Raw genomic sequence first — 18,748 nt, 5'->3', positions numbered from 1 at the left:
TCAGTTGATGATAATTAGGTCTGGTTTTAGCCAAGACTTACTGATTTGAGTAGAACTGTGCGCATATGTACATACTAATAGGGTTTTTGGCCAGACCTCTTTATACATTCGTCTGCTGTGTCGTTCAAATTTTTCCTCTCCCCACTACAGCATACATCATGGGAGAATACGCGAGCCCACTTTAGCCATTGGCTAACTTCACTGTGGGTGATGCCATTGTGTTCTTCACAAGGAGCACATCCGCACTCTAAATAGTTCCCTCCAGTGCCAACACAGTAAACTATGGCATAGCTTGTTCGTTTTGAGTTGAGTTCTTTATGGAAGGCCTCATAAAACAAACATAAATTAGTCCAGGCATACTTCTTTTCTTCTCTTTGACTGCAAAGATTTGCATAGATTTGATCTGTACTCTTTGAAAAGCAAAACTCACTAGCTGTTATTGGCCATTGCACATGGGACCAGGGTCGAGACCAGTGTAAAAGCTGAAACATGGGTCTCTCAAGTGCCTTACAGAACGTGCCAGAGTTGTATGCTGGGGTGTATGCCCCCTTTCCCAGGCACCCTCTCATCAATCTTGCCTCCTCCTTACACCCACACCACAATGCAGGATGTACTTGCCTGTAAGCCACAACACAGGCACTGAGTCTTGGGGCTTGGAGTCTAAGCATCGGCTCCGCTCGTTGACTGGGTCTGTGGGTGGTTTCGCCAAGCACTGGAATAAGCAGTTCTGGTGAGTGCTGGGTCACCTAAATCTGTCTATGTTGTGCTGTTGTCATGCTCTTTCCATCTTCCCTTCTCTTCATGTCGGGTCCAGTCAATTCCTCCTCGATTCCTCCCATAATAGGATTGACAGCCTCACTTGTCTTCTCCATAGAGTGCAATAGCATTGTGCAGACAATTCTCCCATAAATGTCTGTTTCCGTAGAGAGGTCCAGCCCCACCTCTCATGCTGCCAGAACATGATGGCATCACTGAGGTGGGTGGGCTGTCCTTTACTCTCCCAGCCTACCTGTCTCAGGAATGGGGAAATATTTCTATGAAACCAGCAAATGGAGGAGTGAGATCCATAAGAGAGGGTAAAGGCTCACAGCATACCCATAGATTTAACTGATTAGGCAATGCATGCAAAGCATACCAGGAGAAGAAATCCCATGTTAGCTTGCAGACGTCCTGTGCAGTAGACCATGCAGAAAGCAAATGGTCGCAAAGACAGGAGCCATCTGGGAACTGTAGTTTGGTTCCTTATGATGAGCTTGCCACAGGAGGGGAGCTGGTCAATGTAGAGTAAAAATGTACTCCCCAGCAGGTAGTGTTGTTGGGAATCAACAACCCATTTAAGTGTGCAACACTCCTTGTCCAGGGTGGAGTAGTCGGCTTCTCTGGGATGGAGTTTTTCGCAAAAGTAAGGGTCCTGCTTGCAGTAGGACAACACTACCTCTAACCCCACCCCACAAGCCTATATCAAGGGGTGGAATGTTTTGTCAATCACACGTAGTTTGTTTTAAGCTAGAAAATGTTTCAGGATAATGTAGGGCTTGTCAGTTTGTTGCTGGAGAAAGGAGCAGTGGTAGTTTCAGAGTTAGGGACAAGCCTGTAATATCCCCACTATCACTAAACGTGCACTCATATCCTTCTTAGTTTGGGAGACTGGTATGTCTATAATTGCTACCAGTTTTACTACTTGCGACTTTTTTTGCACCGCTCTCCTAGATTAATTCGAGTATCAAGCTTGTCAGGCAGCTGTCAAGCTTTGGGCGGTATGATCTTGGAGACTGCCAATCTGGACTATGAATAATAATGTTATCAAAATAAACTAAATTAAAAAAGAAAAGGGAGTTTTCAGAGAGTAAATGGCGCTTCCTGTCTAACCAGACTGTGCACTGAATAGGGTGAAAACCACCAAAATACCCTGTGATCAACACAATGGTTGACGAATATACAATTGATTAAATTCAGGCACACAACAAGTTGTGTGCCTGATTATAATCAATTGTATCCAAATGAGCTGGGTTTTTCCCTCGCCGCTGAGCCCCTGGTGCCCTGCCCCCTTCGCTCCTATTGGCTCCCCGCTCCCACCTCCCAGATGCTCCTCCCTCCCTCTGCCCTCATATGGAGGCCGCAAAGCGGGCGCACCGCTGGCGTGCCAAAGGCACGCCTAAGGCAAGCCCGTCTGCGGCCGTCTGTGCCAGTCCGCGCCTGGACCGCACCCAGCACCAGAACCCCTGGAACCCGCACCCCCCGCAATGCCAGACTGCACTACGACGTAAGCACCCTCCACGTACTCAACACCAGACGAGACCACCCCTGCTACCAGGCCACCCCGAAACGCACCCAGGGGCCTTTCACCTGCCAGAACTGCAGATTCACCAGCATCCAACCCTCCACACCACCAGCCAGAAAACCCAACCACCTCCGCTGCATCCTCCTCAACACCCGCCTCGCTCGCAAGCACGCCATCGAACTTTGGGACCTCCTAGACTCCACTGCCCCCGACGTCGCCTTCCTGATAAAGACCTGGCTGAACGCCACCTCAGCACCAGACATCGCCATAGCCATCCCACAGGGCTACAAGATCTCCTGCAGAGACCGCACCAACGGAGTGGGAGGAGGAATCAACATCATCCACAAAGACTCCATCAAAATCTCAACGAACACCGATGACACCCTCACCACCGCCGAGCACATGCACTTCCAGATCCACACCGACCCCAACACCACCCTCAGAGGAACTCTCATCTACAGACCTCCCGTACCCCGACCACAGTTCAGTGACACCATCGCCGACCTCATCAGCACCCACGCCCTCGCTTCCACGGACTACATCCTCCTCGGGGACCTGAACTTCCACCTCGAGAACAACAACAACGGCAACTCCACCGCCCTGAGCGACAACCTTGCCAACCTCGGACTCAAACAGCTCGTAACGACACCCACTCACGCCGCTGGACACACGCTCGACCCCATCTTCTCCGCAAGCCCCCATGTCTCCTTCAACCACACCACCGAACCACACTGGACCGACCACAGATGCATCCACTTCACCTTCAGAAAACCCACCACACACCACCACACCCAACAGCTACCACGCCGCTGCTGGGGCAAGGTCACAGAGGACCAACTGACTACCGCCCTTGCCCTGAGACCACCCACCGGCCCAGACACCGCCGCGACCAACCTCACACAGTGGATCAACAACTGCGCCAACACCCTCGCCCCTCTCAAGACCTCTACAACCAACCACACCAACAAGAAAGCCGCCTGGTTCACCGAGGACCTGCGGATCTCCAAGCACACCTGTCGGAAGCTGGAGAAGAAATGGCTCCACGACCGAACACCAGACAACCACACAGCCCTCAAGAGCACCACCCGCAGACATCACCAACTCATCAGGACCGCCAAGAAGACCGCCTTCAAGGACTGCCTAGACAACAACGCACACAACACCAAAGAGCTCTTCAGCATAGTGAAAGAACTCTCCAACCCCAGCTCCATCACCAACGACATCCCGCCATCTCAAGACCTGTGCGACTCCCTGGACACCTTCTTCCACCGCGAGATCACCGACATCCACGACAGCTTCAACCCCGACCCCACCGCACCCACCACTGAGTCCACCACCCCTGCGACTACCACTCGCACCAGTCGCCTGACCGTCTGGTCCAGCGTCAATGACAAAGACACCATCAAAACCATGAAATCCATCCACTCCGGATCCCCATCGGACCCCTGCCCTCACCCCGTCTTCAACAAAGCCAGAGCAGCCATTGCGCCCAACCTCCGAAAAACAATCAACTGTTCCTTCGAGACAGCAACCTTCCCAGAAAGCTGGAAGCACGCTGAGATCAACACCCTTCTGAAGAAGCCCCAGGCGGACCGCAAGGACCTCAAGAACTTCCGGCCCATCTCCCTGCTCCCTTTCCCAGCAAAAGTGACTGAGAAGATTGTCAACAAACAGCTGACCCGCTACCTCGAAGTCAACAACATCCTGGACCCTTCTCAATCCGGTTATCGCAGTAACCACAGCACCGAAACTGCCCTCATCGCCGCCACTGACGACATCCGGACCCTGATGGACAAAGGAGAAACAGCTGCCCTCATCCTCCTGGACCTATCAGCAGCCTTTGACACGGTCTGCCACCGCACCCTATCAGCACGCCTCCATGACGCCGGTATCCAAGAGAAGGCCCTGGCCTGGACCACACCCTTCCTCTTCGGCAGAACCCAGAGCGTCCGCCTCCCACCCTTCTGCTTCAAAACCACCGAGATCATCTGCGGCGTCCCACAGGGATCCTCCCTCAGCCCGACACTGTTCAATATCTACATGGCCCCCCTCGCCCACGTCGCACGTCGCACGACAACACAACCTCAACATCATCTCCTACGCCGACGACACCCAGCTGATCATATCCCTCACCGAAGATCCCCACACCGCCAAAGCTAACCTCCACCGAGGAATGAAGGCCGTAGCTGACTGGATGAAGAACAGCAGACTGAAGCTGAACTCAGACAAGACGGAGGTCCTCATTCTCGGACCCACCCCATCAGCCTGGGACGACTCTTGGTGGCCCACGTTACTAGGCACAGCCCCGGAACCCACGGACCATGCACGCAACCTGGGGGTCATCCTCGACTCCACTCTCTCCATGATCAGGCAAGTCAACACCGTCTCCGCGTCCTGCTTCAACACCCTCCGTATGCTCCGCAGGATCTTCAAATGGATTCCCCTCAACACGAGAAAAACCGTTACCCAGGCCCTCATCACTAACAGACTCGACTATGGGAACGCCCTCTACTCAGGAACTACAAACAAGCTCTTGAGACGACTCCAACGCATCCAGAACGCCTCGGCCCAACTCATCCTCGATGTCCCCCGCCGCAGCCACATCACACTCCACCTGAGAGGCCTGCACTGGCTCCCCGTCAACAAAAGGATCACCTTCAAGCTCCTGATCCACACACACAAAGCACTGCACAACACCGGACCCACCTACCTCAACAACCGACTCAGCTTCCACACCCCCACCCGAAGCCTCCGCTCAGCCAACCTCGCCCTCGCCACAGTCCCCCGCATCCGAAAAACCACCGCCGGCGGCAGATCCTTCTCCTACCTCGCCGCAAAGACCTGGAATACTCTCCCCACCATCCTACGACAGACCCAGGACCTGCTGGCCTTCAGAAGACTCCTCAAGACCTGGCTCTTCGACCAGTAGCACCCCCCCTCCCCAGCGCCTTGAGACCCTCGCGGGTATGTAGCGCGCTTTACAAATGCAGTGATTGATTGATTGATTGATATATTTTCATCTTGTTTTGGAACAACTGGGGACTTTCTTTTCCACTACCTCTTCTTTTCCAGTGGCAGGGATTCGGTACAGGTGTTGCCCAATGGTTTATTTGTCTCAGTGATGATGTGATGGTAGGTCATAGGGGAATTTCTGCAGAAAATTGGTTACGCCCCTTTGGTTACGTCCTTTTGCTTTGCAAGGCTAAGAGTGGTACTGAAGGGCAAAGAAGGGAGAATTGAAGACCCCACAATTGGAGATTAACACCTCTCTCGGCTTGTTAGTAATTACATAGATTGTCTTCTGCTTATATGGAACCCCCATGTTTCTATAGGCTCCTCAACATCTTTAGGTGATTAGGATGATATACCTGGTGGTGGTTCTCTGTGCCAGATAGAGCTACTTGATAAGTGAATAAGGTGACTTTTTATATGCTTTTATGAGGATCCTGCCAATGGGAAAACATTTCATTTTGAGTGTATGTAACAAGATCACAGTCATATCTCTGGTTGAAAGACATTTAGGCCGGGATTCATGTTATACTGTTATTATTATTTTTCTGTCTTCCTGGATAGTATTCTTTAACAGGGATTTTAGGGTCTGGTTGTATCTTTGAACTAAGCCATCTGCTGAGGATGGTAAGTAGACATATGGATTTTGTTTATTACTAATAAGTTACAGAATGGGGACACAAGGCTCGCTATGAAAACAGAACAGGAATGTAATTATAGTCATATGAAGGAATATTCAAAAGACGAACTAGGTCCATCCCTACTCAGTGAAAAGGAGTGTCAATAATGGGAAAAGACTGTATTGGGGGCTTTTGGTAAATAAGTGGGATTTTAAAGTTGGCAGTGAGGGGTGATGACCTAGGCCAATAGAGCCATTGTAACAACTACTGCTCCTTTTGCCCTCCCCTGATGGCTCCCACTCAGCTGTCTGTGTAGCTAAATGTAAAACTTAGATCATAAAAGAACGGGGTACTAGTAAATGTTTGCAATTTTTATCTGGCTTTAGGTAATACAATACTAAGGTTTTTTTTAAAATAAAATAAAGACCTTCCTGCAGGGTCCTGGCAGGCAGGATGGCCCTCATATCAAGCACTAGGACAGGCTCTTGTCTTTGGGCAGCTTGCAAGCCCTAATATAGTCCACATCCATGAACCTCTTCCTCTGACAGGTTAGCTAGGAGGATAATCTTGTCTGTGTTAACAGAGGAACACTTTTGTCTCCTATTCTTTGTCAGGTGTTCCTTTCTGTCTCTTTTGATCTAAGGAGAGCCTCTTCCCAAAATGTATCACACAGATCTAAGGAAAAAGAGTATTCTAAACATGATTGAAACTGGAGATTATCAGTCCAGAAAATTGAATTATCGGGTAATGAGGTCACTACATTCACCCTAGTGGAATGACTACGGGTGGCATATTGTTTTAATCATCATGACTACGGGCAGCACACACTTCTAGTCCTGACTCAAATGTAAAAGGATCAACAAATGTTTATATGAATATGAATATGTTGACCATCAATATAATGGATGGCTTTCAGTGGATTTCCAAGACTTTGGATGTTCAAGTAGAGCTGGATTATGTTGAGTGCCACTGTAATACATGGAGGCAGTCTGTCAGGATTATGCCATCCTGCCACTAGGCAGTGCTCACAAAGGCCCACTGGACTCCTAACGTTATCACTAAATATGATGTTCTACATTTCTACAACTTGCTTTGCCAGATACACTTTGTATTCCAGTCCCGGCTTCCACTCTACTCTATTCCGGTGATGCATCATGGCCCTTGAAGTTCCCTCTGTCTTCAGACCCTTCCTAGATCATGTCCTAGTGGTGATTTCTTGTTCACTAGATGTGGTCCTGGATCCTAGGTTGTTTTGAACTCTTTATGTCTGTATTCTAACCCTTTATGTTCACTCTCTGTTCCAGGTTTTTCTGTTCCCTGTCTGTGTCTCCTGGTTTCCTTGGTTTTCCTTTGTACAAGCCTCAGTTCACCCTTCCCTTCATTGGTAGTTCCATGATTCCCTGAAACTGGTTATTTCCTTGCATGTGGCTCGCTCCCTGCACCAGTGCTCCTCCCCTGAGCCTCCAGCTGACTCCTGTTGTGTGTCTTTGTGCTCTGTGTTCCTGCTGCTGTTACTTCAGGCTTGTCCTTTGATTCTGTTTCCATTTTTCTCTGAACCCATTGTCCTGTTTTTGGGTATTTGTTGTATATGTTTCTGTCCATAGTTTTCCTGCTTTTCTGTTCCTGTGTTAGCCATAGTTCACAGTCTTCTGTTTCTGTTCCTTGTTTCCCTGCATCTGCGTTCGAGTAGTAGCCATAGTTCATAGCCTCCTGCTTCTGTTCCTAGTTTTCCTGCATCTCTGTTCCAGTGTTGGCCATAGTTCATAGTCTCTTGTCTGCACTCTTCTTAACCCCTTCGCCGCCAGGCCTTATTCCCGTCCCCCCGAGCAAAGCAATTTTTTGTCTATTCGGGGTAGTTCACTGTTAGGCCCCCGGAATGTTTTGTCCACATAAAGATGCTAAGGGTACCCAGGGTTTGGGGATTTCCCTGCAGGGGACAGAGAAAATGGGCAAAATAAAGCTACATTTTGACTTTTTGGGGAAAAATTGGAAAAAAGTGCTGCATAAGAAAGCATCAATGTTTTTTTCCCTGCAAATTGCATCAACAAAGGGTTTGCAGTGCTAAACTCATAATTGTCCCAGCTTTCAGGAACAGGCAGACTTGAATATGAAAAACACATTTTTCAATAGAGTTTTGGCATTTTACTGGGACATAGTCCATATTTTCTATTTTTTGTGCTTTCAACCTCCTTCCAGTTATTTGCAGAAATGGGTGCGAAACCAATGGTGGATCCCAGAAAGCTATACATTTCAGAAGAGTAGACAAAATTCTGAATTCAGCAAGTGGTCTTTAATGTAGATCCTTCAAGGCTTTCCTATTGAAAGTAACAGTTGAAATAAAAAAATATTGAAACTAAGTTAAAAACAAAACAGCCATTTGTGTCTACGTTTTAATCTGTAACTTTTTCTAACTCTGGCAGATTTTCAAAAGCAATATATTGTTACGTCCGGCTTCCCTTAGAGCCTTCTGGTACTCTCTTTGTATTGCCTTCAGAGACCACACACAAACCCAGTATCCATTCTTGTCCCAGTATAACCCAGTTAGTCATCTGACCAATTAGCTTGCTAATTCCCTGGTAGACCCCCGACATAGTCAGATAGTTAGTAAAAAATATGTTTACTTAGGCTGTAGTCTTTAAAACACAATGTACCCGTACAATATATGAATACTTTCCTGGATTAAAAACAATAAAACTATTTCCACATTTCTTTAAAAAGGCATTCACAGCTAATAGAAACCCTCCTATTGCACAGGTCACATCCAAGTACCTCCTTTCCATTAAAATTTCGGAAACTTGTCTTCGATCTAAAGTTCCATATGTAATTAAAATTGGCATTAAAAAAGTTTTCCATACCAGCATTACCCACATACAATAAAATATGTAGTTACATCTTATATTCAAGCCACATGTGCAGTTGCTATTGTTATCTGAAATTGCATTCTTTACCATGGAACATTTTAGAAATAGATTCATCCCAATTCTAAATGTTAGCACAGCTTGTCACTATGCTGCATCAGGTAAGATATCAATATATGAAAACACCTCACCGTTTTGGCAAGAACTTCTTCTCATCCAAGCCCCAACATCTGATTACATCGGCAGAGGTTAAATAGCTTCAGGCTATTAAATCGGCTTCCATTCGTATAGCCTGAATCATTGCGAAGCTGGGTAAAGACAGCAGATTCTTCAGACATTTAACCTCTACATAATCCCATTCATCTTCACCACTTATTCTGCACCATACTGCAAAACTGGGTGACCCATAGCTTGCTAGGTAGATAAAACCTGTCTTAAGGATGGTCCACCATATTTTTTACCAAAGTTTTTAAGCCCACAAATAGTGGAAAGTGATTTTACTTTTAAAAGTTCAATATGGTCACTTCCCTGCAACTTTTTCCCAAACCACAGAACTAGATGCCTAGAAATTCCTTTTCCTGAATGCTATGACTTTTGTTTTGTTAATATTTAATATAATTTTTTCTTATTACAAAATTTATAAAATTCATCTAGTTTCCATTGCAGACCTATTTCTGTCAAATCCATAATGACAAGGTAATTTGCATATAGAGGGCATGGGGTTGTGAACCATTCATTTTATGGCTACAACTATTAGTTGCTACTACAACAGATGGTAGATCCACTAAGAATATCAAGAGTGAAGGTGGGGCAAACACACATCCCTGTCTCAATCTTTTTTTAATAGGAACCTTACGCGATAGTGTTCCCTCCTTGTCTACTTAAACACAAGCACAGGTCTTTCTATGTAATTTTTGAAGGATTAAGAGAAGGTCTTGAAGGATTTTTACTTTTACTAGCATTTCCCACAACAGATTCGGGTCTACCAGATCAAACACAGTGCGAAAGTCTATGAAGCAATAAATGAAATTACCCATTTGCTTGATAGGCTTTTGTGCTAAGGACCAAACCTGAAGCAATGATCGAGAGTAGAATGCCCCTCGTTGAAGCCGCCTCACTGTTCAACTGGGATTATGCCCTTTAGCTCAGTCCATTCCTTCAATAGGCCCAAAATGATTTAAGAAAATAAATTTTTCACCCACATCTAGCAAACTTAGCAACCTGTCATTTTGTGGGGCAATCGGATCATCTTTTTAAAAAATTGACATTATTATGGCTCCCTTCCAGCTTTCTGGAAAAAGTATTGGCTTTAATCTTCTTTGGAACACCAAGTAATACATCCTAATCCACCAATCAACTTTTTTTTTTTTTTATTACCGGCAGGTTGTTCAGGCTGGCCGGTCTTGTTAGTTTTAGTGACAATATTATATCCTTTATGATCACACTTGAAAACTGGGCTACTACCTCCTTTTCTATTACAAAGGAGTTATGACTGTGCTCATCTACATAGAAGCTGTAATATATTTTCTCAAAGTAGGTTTACCAAGTATTTTTTTACCGGTCGAGCACCGTATTTTGCCTGGCTAAGCCTTGCCCATCCCATGTTGCACCAACTGGAAGGATTCTTTTAATGTTTGTTGCAATCACATCACAATACTTTTCCAGCAATTATCATAATGTAATGTTTCCTTTTTACTCAATAGCATTTTATAATCTCGTTTTATGGTTCTGTGATTAAAATCTTCCAGTAACAGCGCTAAATAAGATTCATACATGATACAAATCTTTGTGAGGTCTTCGTAGACGAGGGCCAATTGGGCTTCATAGCCATTTACATTAGGTGAATCTATATAAACATTTATGACAATTATGAATTCAGAGTGAGAAATACTGCGATCTATTTGCAAGAGGATTTTATAACCGTTATTTTACCAGCCACATTAGTGGATATCAAAATCACAGTGCCCCTAGACGGAACTACTTTATGCCGCATAACTATTTACTCGAAGAAACCCATCTACAGGAGGTGAGTCTTCGTGCAGCTAGGAAACATGTAATTCCATAAGTGTGAATAGTAGTGTTAAAGATTTCTAAATGTTGTTGTCTCCTTACATCACACATGTTTCAAATCAGTAAAATGCTATGCAAAGTAACTCTTTTGGTCTCTAGCACTCAAATTACCATAGTCCCATCCGATTCATCAATAGGTGTCAAAAAGGTATATCCATTCACCACAGTATAGGCACCATTACCACTCAATATTCCTTTACTTACAATGTCCACCTGCCTTGTACTCTGCTGTTTTTTGGTTGCACTTGATTTCTTACCACTCTTTGATGAATTTTTAATAAACTTAGGGCCAGATTTAAGAAAAGTGGCGCTGCGTCAGTGAAGCGCCACTTTTCTTGCACCACTTAGCGCCCCCTGACACCACCATGTTAGCTCTGCATCTAAGATACAGTGCACCATGGAGTTAGATAGGGAACTAGCATCAACATTTTTTACGCTAGTTCGGAGCTTTGCAGTATTAGCGTCAAAAATGTTGATGCTAATCCTGCAAAGCCCATTGAGACTAATTATGAATAATGGTGTGCCTCCTTTTAACGGCTGCTTTGAGTAGGCGTTAAAAGTGCAGAAAAAAATGACTTAAAGAAATCTCTTCGATTTCTTTGCGCCATTTTTTTGGTCCTCTCTAACTGGGGAACGCTCCCTTTGCATACATTATGCATGGCGCATGCATGATGTTGCGCAAAGGGCTACAAAATGGCGCAATGCATGTATTGCACCACTTTGTAAATCTGGTACGGCTTTTATGGCCATCTAACGCCACATTAGCTTGAAAAATGAAGCTAATGTGTCGGTAGATGGGGCAAGGGGCTCTTAAATCTGACCCTTTTTTGCCAAAGGTTCACAATTTTATGACAAGACCGGAGGCTCTATTATGCGTTCTTTTCTTACTTTAATTTCAACAGCAGCAGTCAAGAAACTACAACTCCCAAGAGGGTTAGCTATAGACTAACCAATGGGAGCAAAACAATAACTAGAACTGGACCAATAGGAATAGGCCATAAACCATAGAGAGCACCCTTGACTGCAAGCAGCCCTCTTTTCTTCCTGCTCGCAGTCAAGATAAGTACTCTCTTTTGGTCTTCTAAGTACTTAATGGTTTGCAGATGTTGTATTTGTTGTTATTTATCTTTCTAGCGTAATTTTTGTTGTTACCAAGTTGGGGGAGTAATTTGTTTTTAGTGCCTACCGCTTCGCGGCCGTTTTATCCAGTTTTTACCCCTTTTTTCCAGCCCCCCCCTCCCATCTGGCACCAACCGTCGGGGTAGCGTGCGCTCCAACGAGCGTTCGATCGCGCTCTTCCTTCTGGTTAGTCAGCGCGTTGTACGCGCGTCGCACGGGGAATCCCTTACCGGTCCTCCCGTCAGAGGCAGCCTTCCTCAAACGGTTTCGCGTCTCCGGCCGTGCGCAGGAACCAGTGTCCAGCCTCCTTCAAATGGCTTCGCGCGTCTCTCACAGCGCGCACGGAACAGCGTCTGTATCGCAGCCTCTCCCCAGCGCCTCTTCGCTCCTCATTTGTTCTTCTGAGTCCCCGCCCCGGGGAGGAGCCATTTACCAGCACAAGGAGCGTGTTGCTCCTATTAACCCTTAAATATCCTCTCTTTGGGTTTCTGCCTACAGCACACTTTTTGGGCTTGTTTTTCTAGTGTTTGCCCACACTAACTCCTTTATTATTATGGAACTGGGGAGTTCTCCTTCAAGGTCTGCCTCCGAGGAGGATGAGGGATCCTTTACACAGGATCTTAATAAGTTTATCCAGTCCTCTGTGAAACACGCTATGAAAGCATCTATGGACAAAATGTCAAACAATATTGAAAATTCTGTCATGTCCATGGTGTCCAAATCTATGGCCCATTCTGCGGGGGAAAGCAGAAAACGAAAACTACCCTCTTTCAAACTAAGTAAAGGCGCACAAACAGGAAGTGAGCTTGCCTCACACCAGACTGAGGACTTGATTCCTCCCAGGCCTCCTTCTAAGGAGGGGATTCCTGCCAAAAATACGGCATCGCAATCTAAATGCAAAGCAAAATCAAAACATATCACTGCGCCTAAAAAGATTGTGATTTCAAAAATTTTGGACACGGACGATGAGGACATGGATGATTTATCTCAGTCTGATAATCCTGATGATACTTTTTCCCCATCCTCCCCTTCCCCCAAACGCATAAAAATTTTGGCAGGTGACCCCTCTACCAGTGTGGTCGACTCAGAGGGTGTTCCCATGTTCGACCCATCTCTCATACACCATCCTAACTCGACAGAATGGCTCCCGTTGGACCATGTAGGGGATTACATTGCTTCCCGCTTACGTCTTCCTCTAGATAAGCAGACGAGATCCAAGTTAAAATCCGAATGCCCCAGACCGTCGTTAAATTCCAATATTACCGCAACCCCAACCATTGATGACTCTCTCATCACTTTCTTTACCAAATTTGGTAAGGATCCTCGTAAAGGAGTGGACAGGGCCTGGACCACGTGTCAGGACAAGCTTCTGGACGTGGTGGGTCCTCTGGCAAGAATTTTTGATCTAGCCGAATCAGCCAGGTTAGAGGACTCGACTATTGATCCCTTGGATCTTTCCCTTTGGATTCAGAGAGCCTTTTGTTTCTTGGGCAATGCGAACTCTGCTATTATTCATGAAAAGCGCAAGGGCCTTCTGCTCAAAATGGACCCCAAGTTAGCTAACTTCGCCACTCGGGACCCCGGCATTCAGGCCGACGGGAAACTCTTCGGTGACAATTTCATCAAAGACATCAGTCGTTTTGTGTCGACATTCTCTTCATTGGACAAAGCCCAACAAAATCTCAAGAAAGTTTTAAACCAACGTGTTTTTTCCCGGGCTGGTAGAGGTAGGAGCCGCTTTACCGGCCGCACATACAGGAACCAAGGCTCAAGAGGATCCGCCAATTCCTTCAATACCTATTACCACAAGTTTAAACCCCACTTTTATCCACAAAGATCTAGGGGTTTCCGCAACCGTGGTCAACGTTTCTCCAGACCGCCCATTAATCAAGGTAAGCCAACCTTTTGGCCCTCCCGTGGGAGGTCGACTTCGTTTCTTTCTTCAGAAATGGAAGTCAATCTCAGCAGACCCTTGGGTCCTTTCCACTGTTCAGGGATATCAGATCGAACTCCTTTCTCCTCCCGTCCAACACGGTCTTCCTCCTCTTCCAAAGTTTTCTCTAGAAATGTCCTCTCTAATCTATTCAGAGATCCAATCTCTCTTAGAAAAAGACGCCATCCACCTTTGCACTCCAGACCCGTCCGGATTCATCAGCTCTATATTTCTTGTCTACAAAAAGAACAAAAAGTTAAGGCCGGTTATCAACCTGAAATCTTTCAACCAGTTTGTCATCTATCGACACTTCAAGATGGAAACCATTATCCATCTCAGGGACATTTTGCTCCAATTCGATTGGCTAGTTAGACTAGATTTACAGGATGCATACCTGACCATTCCTATTCATCCTTCCCACAGAAAGTTTCTGCAATTTCATTGGAATTCAAAAACTTATCATTTTTCCTCTCTCCCTTTCGGTCTATCCTCCGCACCCTGGTGCTTCACAAAACTATTGAAACCGGTCGTCACTTTCCTTCGCTCCCTAGGCATCAGGCTCATTATCTACCTCGACGACATTCTGATCATGCACCAGAGCAAATCATCTTTGCTGACCCATCTACAGATAACATCCACACTCCTCTCAGATCTCGGTTTCCTGATAAATCACAAAAAGTCAGTTCTCCTGCCTTGTCAACAAATAGAATTTCTGGGCTTCCAAATAGACTCCGTTTCGGCCGCTCTATTCCTTCCCCGTTCCAAAGTTTCCGCAATAAAAAAGGAACTAATCTTAACTCTTCAAAAAGATACTATTTCTCTCAGGGCCCTCGCAAGGGTCGTCGGCCTTCTCTCGTCCTCTATCCAGGCCATCTTTCCAGGACCCCTTCACTACCGCGCCCTCCAGTGTCTCAAAATCCTTCATCTTCGTCGAGGGTTGGCCTTTTCCGACCTCGTCTCGTTGGATCAGGAATCTCAGATGGAAATCCAATGGTGGATATCCCATTTAGAGGCTTGGAACAGCAGATCCATCTTCCCCTCTGTGCCCGATCTTGTGTTAGAATCAGATGCAAGTCTCACGGGTTGGGGCGCCCGCTGTGGTTCAATATCGACTGGCGGTATATGGTCCGCAGAGGAGTCCAGATTGCACATAAATTGTTTAGAGCTTCTTGCAGGCTCCTTTGCGATCAGAAGCTTCACAAAAAAACAGAGCACGATGCTCCATTCTGCTCCGTATGGACAATATATCAGCGGTGCTTTACATCAACCATTTAGGGGGCACCAGATCCAGACCCCTGGCCCTGCTAGCCAAGAGCCTCTGGGATTTTTGCCTGTCCCACAAATTTTCCCTTGTAGCAGAATATCTACCTGGTTCATTGAATTCCAATGCAGACTGGCATTCACGCCACCTCTCGGACTCCAGCGATTCGAAATTACACCAGTCAGTTTTTCATCAGATAGAACGGAAATGGGGTCCTTTTCAGGTAGACCTCTTTGCGTCCAGACTCAACACCCAGCTTCCCCACTTTTTCAGCTGGCGCCCGGACCCTCTAGCGTTGGCTACAGACGCCTTCCTACAAGATTGGTCCGGATCCCTCAATTATGCCTTCCCTCCCTTTATCCTCATCAACAGAGTCCTGAACCAGGTCAGACGTCAGAAGGCATCCATCGTCCTGTTGACTCCCTTTTGGCAATCTCAAGTTTGGTTCCCTCCCCTTCTCGAGCTCACAGTGGATTTCCCCATCTTACTCCCCGTCCCTTATTCAAGATCCTTTCGGTCGCCCTCACAAACTGATTCTCGACCACTCTTTAACACTCTCAGCTGGCTCATTTCCGGTCTGCCCAGCAGACCCATTCTATTTCGGCAGAAGCTTCAGAATTCATTAATAACGCATGGGCACCCGGCACGAGGCGCGCCTATAAATCAGCCTGGGCTCTTTGGGCAAGCTGGTGTCTGGGAAAATGTTCCAATCCCTTTTCAGCAGATCTAAACTTAATTATTAATTTCCTAGCCGCCCAGGCGGGCTTAGGTAAGTCATATCGCACAATAAATCTTTACAGATCAGCTATATCCATGAACCACTCAAATATTGATGGCAACCCGATTGGGTCCCATCCTTTGATCTGTCGTCTCCTGAAGGGAGTCAAGCTCTCCAAACCCCCTTCTGCCAAGTATTCACATATCTGGGACGTCTCCCTTGTTTTGAATCTTTTCCTTTCCTGGCCAGATAATCCAAGTCTTTCTCTTAAAATGCTCTCTGCCAAGCTTACTATGTTGCTCTGCTTAATTTCTATTACAAGGACTTCGGACGTTAGGTCCTTAGATGTTTCTGCCCGGCAATTCTTACCTTCTGGGGTCCTATTTCACATTTCCAAACGCACCAAAACTAACTTACATTCCGTTTTTTATCCTTTCGTTCCAGACAAGCCAAAGTTATGTGTGGGTCTTTGTTTAAAAGAATATGAAAAAAGAACTGTTAACCTTAGAAAGTCCTCTTCCAATCAATTATTGATCTCCTTTCGAAAACCTCACAGTCCAGTGACTTCGGCAACTTTGGCCCGCTGGATTAAATTGATTATGTCTCTAGCGGGTATAGATATTTCTGTTTTTGGAGCACATTCCTCCAGGGGGGCTATGGCCTCCAAAGCTTTTGCCCTTGGGTCCAGTTTAGAGGACATTCTCAGGTCGGCAGATTGGTCAAACGATAATGTTTTCAAAACCTTCTATTGTAAACCTGTTAGAACTGCTTCTTCCTTAGTTATTGAAAAGCTTTAAACGCGCATAATAGAGCCTCCGGTCTTGTCATAAAATGTAGATTTTCCTAGTAATTTATGACGGAGAGTCTTAATTTTATTAAAGACACGGAGGCGAATATTATCCCACCACAGTACTTCTATTAATATTGACTTTTTGTTTCCCTCCCAGCGACTCCAGCATTGCCTCCAGCTTCCGGATAATGCCGCTAGCTCAATCAGTTCCTTCTTCAAGAAGAGACCCCCGGAGGCGTCATCGCAACCTGTCCAGGATCAGCTTTCTCATCCATCGCCCTCTCGGCTCATCACTGTGCTTCAAGACTTTTGCTCCATTTCTTTATCTTTGGCAATAATTGGACTTATTTACCCTTTGTTTCATGACTCTATTTGACTTGCTCGTTCAAGAAAAGAGGGCTGCTTGCAGTCAAGGGTGCTCTCTATGGTTTATGGCCTATTCCTATTGGTCCATTTCTAGTTATTGTTTTGCTCCCATTGGTTAGTCTATAGCTAACCCTCTTGGGAGTTGTAGTTTCTTGACTGCTGCTGTTGAAATTAAAGTAAGAAAAGAACGCATAATATTTGCCTCCGTGTCTTTAATAAAATTAAGACTTTCCGTCTTAAATTACTAGGAAAATCTACATTCACAACTATGTTTTCCGACATAATGTTAATACCTTGAATCACTAGCTGTTCCTCTCCTTTCAAGAGTGCTTCTTGCACTATCTCAAAGAAAACTAAAATCTGTGTTAATTTAAATCCTGGTTTACTAGTGGCAACACCCATCTGGTTTAAATGGTTTGTAGACCGTTTTCAGGCCTGGGCATTTAGACAAGGAATAAAGTATTTGTGACCAGTTTAGGGGGTTTAATCCTTTTCCCACTTTTCACCTTTTGTAGTGGCTTCATGTAGGTCCAGAAACTCTTATCTGCCGGAGTCTCAATCATAATATATGGTGAATTACCGCTAACTCGACTATTCTCCCTTTGCTTCTTAAGGTCTCAGTTGTAAAAGGTTAATCCCTGAAGTCTTTATGCCCTGCTCCCATTCTTTATTGCTAGATTATTTTTTTCTGTTATGCTTCCACTTGCCTAACTCTGAATTCTGTACTTGGAGCCTCAGTGTATGGTTTATTTGAATTTATTGTAGGTCTAGGTGTTTCTGTGTGTTTGCAGCGTTCATTTCATTGCAGATGTTTTTTTACCAACTGGATTTAAGTAAACTTTGTCCTGTTGGTCAACAGTGTTTGAGTAATCATTTTCTATTTTATCCTTCCTTTGACCTCTAATTAATTTTGTATAGATTCTCATAGTTCTTAGAGTATAACTTTTATAGGCAATTTGTGCCCCACTTTTTTTAAATTGACATTGGTCTTACAGAGATATATTCCAATGGGGCTCTTCCTATTTTGGTATTTTCTGAAGTTCCACCACTGACCCTTCCTGCACTAAGCTTTTGAGTATTTATTTGATTTAGTTCTAATGCAGTTGTCTGCAGATGTGTCTTTTGAGACTTAAGAACAACATTGTGGAGCACTATTACTTCAAATATTCCTCCTACAGTTATTTGCTTTGGTAACATTATATCCAGCATAAGCGTCTGGGGACTCTGATGTCTCCAAATTCAACCAAGAGTGGGGATTCAGCACTACAGTTTCTTCCTTATCAGACAGCGCGATTGAAGGGATAGACTCATCGGGAATACAAGGATACTACTGGTTCTCTACTCCTCTTTGTGTTGTTTGATCTTTTACCCAGCTTCGCTACTTTCTCTCCTTGTATATATGTCCATTTGACGAGGGCATAAATACCTGTGAAGATGAGGAACCTCTTGGTTCTGGAAGGCCCTCATTAGTATTAGCCATGTCTGTTACTCCTGTAATGTCAGAGCTCAGGCCGAACCTGGGGTTGATAAAGTATAACTTTGGCAGGTCAACACTTATGTGGATTCCGCTGGTTGGTGATAATATATTTTGTGTCTGACTCACTTTGTTCTTTAAATGTTTCCCCACAAAGTATTTGATTGATTTTATCAATGAAGAGAGCTTTCAGGTTGATACATTCAGCTTGGCTCTGCCAGTCACTTCGTTATTCTTTGGTCCACATGT

Source organism: Pleurodeles waltl, chromosome 3_1 (assembly GCF_031143425.1).
Source record: "Pleurodeles waltl isolate 20211129_DDA chromosome 3_1, aPleWal1.hap1.20221129, whole genome shotgun sequence".
NCBI lineage: Eukaryota > Metazoa > Chordata > Amphibia > Caudata > Salamandridae > Pleurodeles > Pleurodeles waltl.
The sequence above is the reverse complement of the archived record's forward strand: the minus strand, read 5'-3'. Positions refer to the sequence as shown.